Raw genomic sequence first — 15,000 nt, 5'->3', positions numbered from 1 at the left:
CAAATACCTATTTCTTTACTACCCACAAGGGGCTAAACACAGAGAGGACAAACAAGGACAGACAAAAGGATTATGTCAATTACATTGACCCCAGTATGTAACTGGTACTTAATTTATCGATCCCTAAAGGATGAAAGGCAAAGTCGACCTCGGCGGAATTTGAACTCAGAACGTAACGGCAGACGGAATACCGCTAAGCATTTCGTCCGGCTTGCTAATGTTTCTGCCAGCTCAGGGCCTTGTGCTTCTAAATGTAGCTAGATATTGTTTTTATCTCAGCAAAATAAATAATGTACTTGAAACGCTAGCGTGTCAATTAGGGACCCAGTATATGATAGCTGAATGTGCGAATAATGGAAGCAAAATATCCTGTCTTTAATTTCAGGTCTGCCGGATCAAGTTCGACCTAGGGCTAAACATAACCTGCAAAATAAACAAAAGAAAAAAATACCTCGTAACACGTTCTGGCAGATGTGCCAAAAATTGATATTTTCTCTGCTTCAATCATTGCATAGCTTGTATCATGATGTAATATAACGAACATACATCGAATGTGCTTTATTGAATACCTATTAAGACGTGTATATTTTACATTCGGTAAGATGGTAACTCAGTGGGCGTTTGATTTCATAGAAGTTTGTCAGGAAAATAGTGATTATCTCATCTCAAAGAAACACCAATTCATGCTACATCTATACATCAAATGCGTATTGTGCACTTTCAGCAGAATTTGATATTCTACAGAAAAGAATATATCATGTATTTCATGCATCTACATATATATATATATATATGTGTGTGAGTGTGTGTATATATGTATGAGTGTATGTTTATCTAATGTATACACATACACACACACAAACACTGTATATCGATTAGGTTCATGATGAAATGCGACATGCGACATACATGAAACTAAGTAACTATATAATCAATTTCCTCACCGGGTACAAACTAGAATGCAAATATACATACAGATATATATATATATATAATATATAATATATATATATAATATAATATATATATATATATATATATATATATATAATATATATATATATATATATATATATATTATACACACACATATATATATATACATATATATATACATATACATACACACACACACTCATATATATATATATATATATATATATATATATATATATATATACATACATATATATATGTGTGTGTGGTGTGTGTGTATGCATATGCATGCTATTTAGTACTCGGTGAGAAAATTGATTATATAGTTACCAAGTTTGATGTCGCATGTATACACATACACACATATAGATGTATATGTATATATGTATAATATATATATACATACATATATATATATATATATATATATATATATATATATGTATATGTATATACATATATATATATATATATATATATATATATATATATATATATATATATATATTATATATATATATATATATATATATATGAATATATGTGGGGATGTGTAATGTGTGTGTGTTTGTCTCTGTATGTGTGCGCATTGTATCTGCAAGAGGTCAAGATATATTATCTGCACAAAAGGAAATGTAATTATAGCAAACTCTTCTATGCGATTGTTCGTCACATAATACACAGTTACAAGCAAGTCCTACTTTCAAAGCTACGTTTTAAAACTCATATGATAAATTCAAAGCAAACTTTTCATCTATATATTTGTTGTGTATTTATAATAATGCTGCATTATTACGCAAATAGTTATAGAAACCCAAGGGAAATTTTGTATGTACTGCCAGCTTATTTCCTAAACAGAACAGTTAGCATAGAAATAGTTATTCGTATGATGTAAAATCTGCTCCTTGGTGGCCGAGATATAATAGGATTATATTTAATGGATATAACTCCGAAAGTTAACAATTTAACTTCGAAATGAAAACAACATTAAACATTGCTTTAGAAATACTTCATTAACACACACACACACACACACACACACACACACACACACACACACCACACACACACACATACACACAAATATATATATATAAATATACATTCATAAAATATATATGCATATATAAATACATGCACACAAATCGTATGTACGTGCATGCGTAAACATGCATATTATTTATATGTATATATAGATCTGTGTGTGTGTGTGTGAGTGTGTATACGCACACATGCACATAAAAACAACATTAAACATAGGTTTAGAAACACTTCATAAACACACACACACACAAATATATATATATATATATATATATATATATATATATATATATATGCATATATATACATGGATTCATAAAATATATATATACATAAATACGTGCTCACAAGTCGTACGTACGTGCATGTATACACATATGCATACTATATATATATATATATATATATATGTGTGTGTGTACACATACACACACATACATGCGCCTCTATATATTCAGAGACGAGAAGAACAGAGGAATCAGTCAAGAATCAAATGTGCAGAAGTAGCTGTATTTATTTTCTTTGTATTATAAATAAAGTTTACCTTACTCAGAATGGTTTAAAACTAATGCATGAAAGAAGGAAATCTATTCTATAGAGACTTTATGGTATCCCTGTACAGCGGTATAAGAAAGTCATATTAATAACGCATATATATTGAAATTTGGGATATGATATAATAAGTACAGGGCATGAATATATGCATACACCGACATATACACACAATCACCGGCATACTAATGAATATACATATGTATTATATCATGTGTATGTGTGTGTGTGTGTGCATGTATATGTGTGTGTATGTGCGTGTGTACGTATACATGTTTGTAATTATGTACATATGTAAGTATAAGTACATATTAATGTATATTATATTCCGACTGTTGTATATAGACTAAACTCTATAGAGATGCGCTGTATTATATATCACAGAAAGAAAATAGTGTCAAACGAAAGACTGTGAATGTGAATGTGTGTGTATGTGTGTGTGTGTGTGTGGTGTGTGTTGTGTTTGGTTTGTGGGAGTAAATTATCGATTCAGAAAACTATATTAAATTTCCGAGACAGAAGCGGCAACTGCCAGTTTCAAATACAAATTTCCTTGAAAGCTATTGTGTACATTTGTCAGGCCATAAAAAGGTGTTAAGCATAAAATTCCTCGAAAACAACCATTACATTTGCCTGGAGAGACATAATTTGTGTCCATCCATTTGCATCGTATTAGCAGGGCTGTATTGCTATACGTAATTACTGATCACAGAGCGGCATTGATCACATTTTAGTTCTTTACTAATGTAAGTATGCCACCGACGTTCTAAATGTCGTATGAGCACTTAACACGGGCCTAATAACCAGCTGCATGGGAAAAACACAAGATTACCTTGTCCTTGAAAGGTATACCAATTCTTTGTAAACAATTTTGCATCTTGTAAATTATTATTAACAGAAATTATTAAGAAGGAAGAAATGGAAGGTATTTTTCTTCAACAAAAGGACACCTGGTACTTCTACAGAGGACGGTTTTATGTATATACTAGCACTATGACCCGGCAACGCATGCATGTATATACAGCTGCGTGCGTGCGTGCGCACATACACGCGAGTACTGTCCAAATCTCCAACCAATCACATACAGCTAGCTGGCATTCAATTGGCATATCAAGTTTCGGGCATTTTGATTGGGTTTTGGATACAAAATTCACAAAAACGTCACTTCTATTGATTATTTAATGGCTTTGCGGAGTGACTGGGGAAATGTAAAGATGTGCACGACCACCCTTGGACGGTTTTGAATGACCATAGAAAGTGCGAGCCCTCTAACTGAAAAATTGTGGATTTGTATAAATAACAAACACACACACACACACACACACATGTTGTCGTTTATATATATATACAAAGAGATCTCCTAAGAATCGCTTTCATATTGGAATACGAAAGTAGAACTCGTTATGTCTAATTACAAATTTAAAACGGTCCAGCATTTATGAAGAAAATCTCTAGTCCTGTCAAATGCGCCCCAGATAAATTCATTAAAACTGTGAAGACTAAATACTTAAAAACGCCCCTGAAAGGGATAGACGCTAACATGATAAATTATTAATAGACAAGATTGCTATAAGAAATATATAGGAAATTCTTATAACAAACATATAAGTAAATTAGCTTAATGACATCGGTATTAATGAGGTAACAAATATCTAACCACTAAATTAAACGTCGAGAATACAGTAGAATCCACAAAGGCCATTTGTGACCTTGAAAGATCTCTGCTAATTTTACTCGTAATCCCAGCTGTAGACTAATCGATCATACTAAAAAGTGAGATACGTATTATTAGCAAATCAATATTAGATAAATGTAGTCTACATACTTGCATCGTCTCAAACCTTGCTGCTTGGATACGTAGCAGTGACATCATTGAATATTTTCAATGTATCAACAGCAATCTTGAATCTATTGCTTGTACAGCAATACCGATAATTATTACATCAATTACGTCGTACTAACCCTTTCTCACTTTCTCTTTCTTCCGGCATGAACGTAAGTATGTATTCTAGTTGTTCTTTTACTAGAATTAGTATTGAACTTGCGTACTGTCAACTTAATGTGACATTCCCATGAAGGGAATCACATCACTGCTATTTAGCCCCAGGACGCATCAACGCTTCCTGTCGGCCTTGACACATTTCCTGTGTCCTTATGTTTACAAGGGAGAGACAAGCACCTTCACCCAGCTAAGCCTGCAACCAGAGACTAGTTTCTGAGTCTTTGCTCGTCATCAGTCTGAAGTAGCATGGCCTGCTAGTTGGAGATGCCTGTGTAGCCTTGAAATAAATCCACTGATGACAAGACAGTATACAACTACTCTATCATACCACTACTGCTTATATCTCTCTGAGATATTTAGAAATGTAATATTTCTATTAGCATTGACCTGTTGGCCCGCAATATACCTATGTATATACGACTTAGTGTTTTTTATTTGTGCCCCACACCACCGCTCGAAAACCGGCGTTGGTTTGCTTATTTACACGTAACTTAGCGATTCAGCGCAAGATACATTACATCCTTAAAAAAATAAGTACTGGGTCAGTTTCTTTGAAGACGTTGAACCAGAATAGTGGTCATCCAATGAAAGGAACAATTACATGATAAAAGAAAGATAAATGACAAAATGTGTGCTGAATAATGAATCGGTTTATCATATATTCAATGACAGAACATTGCTCTTCACTCTTTGCTATTTTACTTGTTTCAGTCATTTGACTGCAGCCATACTGGAACACGGCCTTTAGTCGAGCAAATCGATCCGAGGACTTATTCTTTGTAAGCCTAGTACTCATTCTATCGGTGTCTTTTGCCGAACCGCTACGTTACGAGGACGTAAAGACACTACCATCGGTTGACGAGCGATGCTAGGGGACAAACACAAACACACAAACATATACACACACACATACACACACACACACATATATATATATATATACATATATATATATATATACATACATATATACGACGGGATTCTTTCAGTTTCCGTCTACTAAATCCACTCACAAGGGTTTGGTCGGCCCGAGGCTATAGTAGAAGACACTTGCCCAAGGTGCCTGGTAAGCAATCTACTTACCACACAGTCACTCCTGCGCCTAAACTTTTATATGGAAACCCAGTGCTCTAGTAATAAACGGTTCTATTACTAGTAATCTAGTGTTTCTTTCATTAGATTTGCCAAATATTGCGTTTATCAATTTGTGTTGCAAGACTCCTGATGTGAAATCGTGTGTTGAAATAGATATTGTAGTATTTCGGGATGGTATTTTATATATATTTTTTGCCAAATAAACACTCGTTTATTGCCGTTCTTATTTATTAAAAAAAATCTTAATTAATGTCCATTTTAACGCGTGTCCATTCTCCGGAAATCTTTCGTCACACATCTGTGACCTCTTCAACGATACTTTCATTTTCGTGCGTGCTCTTGCTCCAATTATTCCATTCTGTTCTTCTAGAATAGAAATAAGAACAGTAATAAACGAATGAAGAACAAGCACATTGTGCGCGTGTATATTTGGCAAAAAAATAAATATGACCATCCTGAAACACAACAATACCAAATATTTATTAATTAGATTTAACTAGGTAAAACTAAAACCATATTTTTTTAATAATCCGGCACGTGTGGTAAGTAGCTTCCTTACCAGCCACATGTTCCGGGTTCAGTCCCACTGCGTGACACCTTAGACAAGTATCTTCTACGATAACCGCGATCCGACCAAAGCATTGTGAGTGGATTTGGTAGACGGAAACTGAAAGAAGCCCGTCGTATATATGCATATGTATATATATGTGTGTATGTGTTTGTGTGTCTGTGATTGTCCCCCCCAACGTCGATTGACAACCGATGGTGGTGTGTCTACGTCCCCATAAACCTAGCGGTTCGGCAAAAGAGCCCGATAGAATAAGTACTAGGCTTACAAAGAATAAGTCCCGGAGTCGATTTGCTCGAATAAAGGCGGTGCTCCAGCATGGCCACAGTCAAATGACTAAAATAAGTAAAAGAATAAAAGTGATACATATATACATGCATACATACAAACATACATACATACATACATACATACATACATACATACATACATACATACATACATACATACCTGCGACGGACCGGCTTCCCGTCCAGGTGGGGAACCTATACGCCAATGAAACCGGGAAACAGGCCCTTATGAGCCGGACATGGCTCGAGAAGGAATAAACAAACAAAAAAACATAATGACATGGACATAGCATGTTTAAAATGTCCAAATATTTGCTTTATGATCACAAGGTCATTGGTTCAATTCCACTGCTCGGCATTCTGAGAAAATGTCTTGCACGTTAGTTTCGGTTTGTTTAATGTTTTGTAATTGGAATTAAGTAGAAGGTAACTTTGTAGAAGCCTATTGGATGGATTTTACCTGCGATTCAACCTTCGGAACTTCTTCCAAGATGTTTTACACTGATATTCCTTGAGAATTTCCTTAAAAGTTAAAAGGGGTCTGCCACATATATGAAACGTAAATAAGTGGGGAATCCATATAACTGAACAAATGAATACTCATTGTAGAAACCGACGGAGATCCATATGATGGGATAAGAGATTCTGATATGGCATACCACATTTGATTCCTTCCGTTCAGATATTCAATGGCAAGAATGGAATCATTTGAGTGTTTCGTTAGAATTTGCAATGACAGCTAAGATAAACCCTAGAAATGCGAATAAAATTCGTCCCCATGACCCACCACTGCCATCATCACTACAAGTCACATCAAACATCGCCATCACCAATACCACCACCACCATCACCATAATAACCACCACATACTACAATCATCACCACCACCACCACCATCACCATCATCACCACCATCATCACCACTACATACTACAATCGTCACCACCACCACTACCACCACCATCATCACCACCACATACTACAATCATTACCACCACCACCACCACCATCACCACAATCACCGTCACCACTACGAGGCACCTCAATCATCGCAATCATCGTCACCACCACTACCACTACAACCACCACGCCTGCCACCGCCGCCACCATTACCACTACAATCTGCACCACCAACACCATCATCACTGTGACAACAAGCATCACCGTTATTCCCAATACCATCGATAATCCCCTACGACTTCGACCCCCTAACACCCCCACTCCCACTCCCACCACCTCAGTCACCAATCCAACCACAAGTCACATGCAAATCGATTACCAAAACCACCACCACAACCACCGCCACCACCACCAACACCAACACCACCATCGCCATCACCATGGCAACAGACCTCTGTTATCTTGAGCACTATTACCGCCAGCATCATTTCCACGACGACGATGACCACCACCGCCGCCACCACCACCACCACCACCACCACTATTAATACCTCCTTGAAAACCCACGAACATCTCTACTGCCATCACCAACCAAAAGTGCCATCATCATCTTTTCTCATTCTCCAAATTCGACCACCATCACCGATGGCCATGACGATGAAGGCGACGACGACCGTCAGCTGCACCACCACCACCACTAGAATCTCTCGCTACTACCAGCACCGTTACCACATTCAATGACCCCCCCCCCAATACCAGTATGGGTCACTACAGGCACCAGCAACACCGCCACCACCACCACCACTACTACCAGCATGAGCTACAAATGCCACGACCATCGCCACCACCACCACCACCACAACCAACACCACCACTACCACCACCACTATCACCACCACCACCACCATCACCACCACCACTACCACCAGCAGCATGGGCTACCAATGCCACCATCGCCACCACCACCACCACCACCACCACCACCACCACCAACACCAACACCAACACCACCACAGCAATAAGATCCTCACCATTTCGATCACTATTATGAATTCAACCTCCTTCATTAATTTGCTCACCGATAGTTTGATCACAACCAAGAGCACCACAACCTCAACCGCAACCACAGCCACAACCACAAGCACAGCTGTAACCGGCACAACTGCCACCATAACTACCACTCCACTACCAGATACACCAACACGACCATGTCGATCCTTATTATTAGTAGTAGTAGCATCACGATCACCATACCACCGCCACAACTACTGCAAGGACAATGACCACCAACACCAACACCAACACCACTATAGACATCATTACCACCACCACCACCACCACCATCACAAGCACCATCATTCGTATAAGGCTTTATACACAAGAAGATATATAGGAAATCAATTATGTGTGATGCGATTATCATAATGGCTCATCACCACTGCTACTACTACTGCTACTGTTATTCAAACGTCCACAGATCATTATGGGGAACCATTAACTAAATAGCGTACAAATACTGGAGAATCTTTGTTATATCATCAAGAAATGCTGATAAACCCCATTACACGATTGACAGTTACAGAATTAGTTAATACAAAAATCTAAGAATAACAGATGTCGCTTAATTCGAAATACAAACCAATGACCTGGACGGATGCGAGCGGAATTACGTCGAAGTCAGCTGAAGTACTCTAGGGAAATGGAAACGTAATTTCCATCTGGTAATTGAGAATGACTAGTGGTACAAAAATTTGCATAAACCGTATATATATATATATATATATATATATATATATATATATATATGTCACATGGATATTGAGCTTCAGCAAGTATCTGATTGTTTGCACGTTATATAACGGTTACATGTAGATTTAACTGACGTCTACGAGTTCCTTGCAAAAATTAGATCTTTAAATTATCGACGCGTTTGTATTCTTACCGAGAATGTTCATAATTGCATTGTTGACGAAGTATCTATGCAATGTTATACATTATTGAAAATTTTTGCCTTTGTGTGTTCGTGTGCGTATGTGTATGCTTGTGTGTGAGTTAGAGTTTATGTCACTCTCTCTCTCTCTCCTCTCTCTCTCTCTCTCTCTCTCTCCTTATATATATATATATATATATATATATATATATATGTATATGTATGTATGTATAAAACTTGGAAAAGGATGCGTGGCGTTCGATCATATAATAATATAAATAATATATAAATATATGCATACATACATATATATGTATATATGCATATATTTACATATCATTTATATTATTATATGTATGTATAACTGTATACATACATACACTCACACACACAGTGTACATATGACCATGCCCTCACTTACCACACATACCTATCTATATGTACATACACATAGCACACATACACACACCGATATACATATATATATATATATACCTTTATCTATGTGTGTGTATATATACATTTATACATACATATATATATACATATTTATATGTATATATATATATATATATATATATATAATATATATATATATATATATATAATATTTATATGTATATATATATATATAATATATATATATATATATATATATATATATTATATATATATATATATATGAAGATATATATATATATATGTACACGTACATATGCAAATGTAAACACACAAACACATACACGTGGGTGTACACATCAATGCCTGTTTATTTGTAAGCATACACACATATACACACATACAGAGACATCATAGAATATATTGATGTTTCTGATACATTGCTGAAATATCTTGCTTTAATTAAGGTTGTGCTGCCGGAAATATTTCAACCTTCCTTTTCACAATAGTTATTTAATGTCGCTACCCAGACTTCACAAATGTATGCTATAGAAATATTTTGCAATATGGCGCAGTCATGGCGGTTTGGCAGAAAATTTCGTTTCACAAACACATCGTCCGAGTTCAATGGAACAACATGGCAAGTTTCTCACCAGTAGAATGGAAACTGTGCACATGCTCGTCTCACACATACATACATATATACATACATACACACATACATACATACATACACACATACATACATACATACATACATACATACATACATACATACATACATACATCATACATACATACATACATGATGGCTGTCCCCTCGTTATCAGTATGGTCATTGCACGAAGCTTAACTGTTATTGGTGCTGTGATCGAATGTGACTTTCTAGCCCAGCTAAAGATCTACAATGTCTTGTACAGAATTGGCAGCTAAAACCTTTATCGGTAATAGTCGGCTGTAGTTGTAACTGGGCTTCATGTACCTTTGCATGTCGTTTAAGTCCACCTGCCGAATTACACTCTCTTCCACATGCCAGGCAGATATGATTAGTATGGTGTGTAACACCACCACCAGTGGCCAGGTTGTCACTCATCTATCTCGCTTTACATACATACGTACATAACTCTATCAACTTGAAATGACAAGTCGCGTGTTTGGCGTGGGAGACTATATATCGAAGGTACGACGAATACTACCTCTAACTTTGGAGCCACAACTATCAGCCTTGTTAAATAAATGGGTAATCTTCAGATGAATTAACTGAAGGAGGTTTTTATTCATGATCGACTGAAACTTGAATTTACTATGCAGAGAGTTACAACAAATAACATGGCTGGAAACAACATCAGCAACAACACGATCGAGGAACAGAACGGAAAACCGCTATAATCATGTCTAGATATGCTACGATGTGCATGAGAATACATACATAAATCAAAACATACGAATCTACACGTATCCATCCATCCATCCATCCATCCATCCTTCTTTCTTTTTGTTTATTGACACTATTTTACTCTCTCTTTTATTTGTTTCAGTCATTTGACTGCGGCCATGCTGGGACACGGCCTTTAGTCGAACATATCGACACCAGGACTTATTCTATCGGACTGTTTTGCCGAACCGCTAAGTTACGGAGACGTAAACACACCTGCATTGGTTGTCAAGCGATGTTGGGGGGACAAACACAGACACACAAACTATGCACACACATACATCGTACATACATACATACATACATACATACATACATCATACATCCATACATACATATATATATATATATCTATCTATATATATATATATATATATATATATATATATATATATATATAATATATATATTATATATATAATATATCTATAATATATATACATATATACCGACAGGCTTCTTTCAGTTTCTGTCCACCAAATCCACTCACAAGGCTTTGGTCGGCACAAGGCTATAGTAGAAGACACTTGTCCAAAGTGCCACGCATTGGGAATGAACCCGGAATCATGTGGTTGGTTTCTGTCTATCTATCTATCTATCTATCTATCTATCTATCTATCTATCTATCTATCTATCTATCTATCTATCTATCTATCTATCTATCTATCTATCTATCTATCTTTCTTTCTATTATCTATCTTTCTCTGTGTGTATATACATATATATATACATACATATCTGTGTGTGTGTGTGTGTTGCATGTATATATATATAGAGAGAGGAGAGAGTTACATTCCTTAACTGGAAATCAATACATATCTACACTCAAACATTATACGTGTATGCGCATATGTGTGTGTGCCTACGTGTCTGTGTGTGTTTGTGTTTTTTTTTTTAATAATATATGTATGCGCATGTTTATTCCTTTCAAGGTAAGGAATTTAACTCAGTGTAGTTGCTATTCAGAATTTCTGTCATTACCTGCTAGGTAGAATCGCTTCCTTTTTCTCGCGGATACTGTAAAAGTAGCTTAAGATTTCTGTCTACATATTTCGTGATGTTTGAACGTTTTATTTCAGAAATTACCGTGCCGGAAATGTTAGATCGTTAGTCTTTCTCAAGGCAAACAAACAGTAAAAATTGTTGGGATTGCTTATAAATATCAACATTTTTCTCTTACTAACTGTCGCCGTTAGATATACTTGAGATCATATTCAATTTCTCTGTTTGTTAGTATTTTTTTCTTCTTCAAATGCTAAAGAGTTTATAATGTTGCAAATTATAGAGTAGTTTGCAATCAAGTTTGCAAGGAACTTTTCATTTTAGATTTGAACTGATTCCATTTATTTTTAATGGCCAAGCATGTTTTGGTAAAGGCATAACAATCTTCTTTTAAAAATTTATTTTATATACGGACGTACATTATACAGTTACCTGCATTAAAATTGCCTTTATTTACATTAGTCATATCTTGAATCCCTTTAACTTGTTTCAGTCATTTGACTGCAGCTATGCTGGAGCACTGCCTTTAGCCGAGCAAATCGACCCCAGGACTTATTCTTTGTAAGCCTAGTACTTATTCTATCGGAATTTTTTGCCGAACCGCTAGATTACGGGGATGTAAACACACCAGCATCGGTTGTCAAACGATGTTGGGGGGACAAACACAGACACACAGATACACACACACACACACACACACATATATAAAATCCGCGACCTGTTCACTGACAAAAATCCGTGCTGCATCTGGTATATATATATATATATATATATAATATCTATATTATATATATATACATAATATGTGTGTATGTCTATATAAATATTATATGCATGTACATATGTGTACGTATATGCCTCAGTGACGACTTTATATAACCATAGGATAGTCCTGTGTCAGTATATTTATGGTTAAGAACATTCCAATGGTAATCACCACATGGTTTTCAGCCATAGTATATATAGTATATATGTCACTGCTACCTGATAGGTTCTTTTTATGATGGTAGACTGTTATTTAGGATAGATATTGCTGGTCATTTTAGCTGTAGCTCCAGAAAGGAATGTCTCCTTTTTTCTTTGAAGTTTTTTATACGTCAATTACTTTGAAAATTTGTTGTTTAAAGGCGCAGGAGTGGCTGTGTGGTAAGAAGCTTTCTTACCAACCACATGGTTCCGGGTTCATTCCCACAGCGTGGCACCTTGGGCAAATGTCTTCTACTATAGCCTCGGGCCAACCAAAGCCTTGTGAGTGGATTTGGTAGACGGAAACAGAAAGAAGCCTTCCACGCTGCAATTGTTTTCGTTTCAGCACACGATCTCAGATCAAATTACTTGCTATGCGAGCACATCTCCGTAATATATATATATATATATATATATACATACACATGCTCATACACATGCACATGAACACATAAATATATATAATATATATATATATATATATATATATATATATATATATGTATCTAAATGTATATATATTTATTTATAGACATATATGTATATCTATGTGTATATATGTATATATAGGCATAGGAGTGGCAGTGTGGTAAGTAGCTATCTTACCAGCCACATGATTCCGCGTTCAGTCCCACTGCGTGTCACCTTGGGCAAGTGTCTTCTACCATAGCCTCGGGCGACCAAAACCTTGTGAGTAGATTTAGTAGACGGAAACAGAAAGAAACTCGCCGTATATATATATATATATATATATATATATATATATATATAATATATATATATATATATACATACATATGTGTGTGTGTGTGTGTGTATGTGTTTGTGTATAGGTTTGTGTCTGTGTTTGTCCCCCCAACATCGCTTGATAACCGATGGTGGTGTGTTTACGTCCCCGTAACCAAGCAGTTCTGCCAAAGAGACCAATATAATAAGTACTAGGCTTGCAAAGAATAAGTCCTGGGGGCGATTTGCTCGTCTAAAGGCGATGCTCCAGCATGGCCGCAATCAAATGACTGAAACAAGTAAAAGAGTAAAAGAGAGTATGTGTATTTTCTATTTATTCATCTATGTGTGTGTGCGCACACTCACATATTACGGGCGCATTCGCGCATGTTTTTAAACATGTAAGCATACACGCATTACAAGCTTTCACTTATAGTCATTCATGAACCGAAAGAATCCGGAAAAGACTGTCGTCTAACATGATGCTTTGTGTAATTACAAACAAATTTGATTGTCAGATAATGACTATGCACATTTTTGACAAATCCTTCTTCGTCAGGAATATTCAAGCATACGGGCGTTATCTAGTGATGGGGAGGTTAGAACCAGTAAAGGTTGGCATTATATGGATAGGAATGTATCAGGCTAGAAATGACTGTGAATAGATAATCAGTATTATGAAGGTCAACATTGAGGTATACCAGACGTGAAAGCATGTGTATGGATGAAAGCTCCGGCGTTGTCATGCAACACAATTAAGATGTTCGTTTGGCAAAGGCAATCCAAGTTATAAGACACACAATGTTCCTAGTTATCTATGACTTAATTTCTTGGATGTCGTACCTGATCTCTCCATTACAAGCCACGTACCGACGGCGCTTTCTCCGCTACAAATTCTTTCAACTCATTAAACAATGGAGTTAATTATTAAAACAGTTCAGAACTCTATTAGAAGTAGAAGCCTCTAAAGGGATTTCCTTCCTCATTCGTTTCTAACCGGTCTTAACACTTTTAGCATATAAGGTTCAGGATCCGAGTACTATGCCAAAATAATCAACAATTTTCTCTTCTTTTTCATCTGGATGAACTTATATCTTACGCTGTCGATGTTAGAAACATCTGGAAATACTGTTACAGACATTACTCGGATTCTCT

The sequence above is a fragment of the Octopus sinensis genome, linkage group LG3, assembly GCF_006345805.1.
Source record: "Octopus sinensis linkage group LG3, ASM634580v1, whole genome shotgun sequence".
NCBI classification, from domain to species: Eukaryota; Metazoa; Mollusca; class Cephalopoda; order Octopoda; family Octopodidae; genus Octopus; species Octopus sinensis.
The sequence above is the reverse complement of the archived record's forward strand: the minus strand, read 5'-3'. Positions refer to the sequence as shown.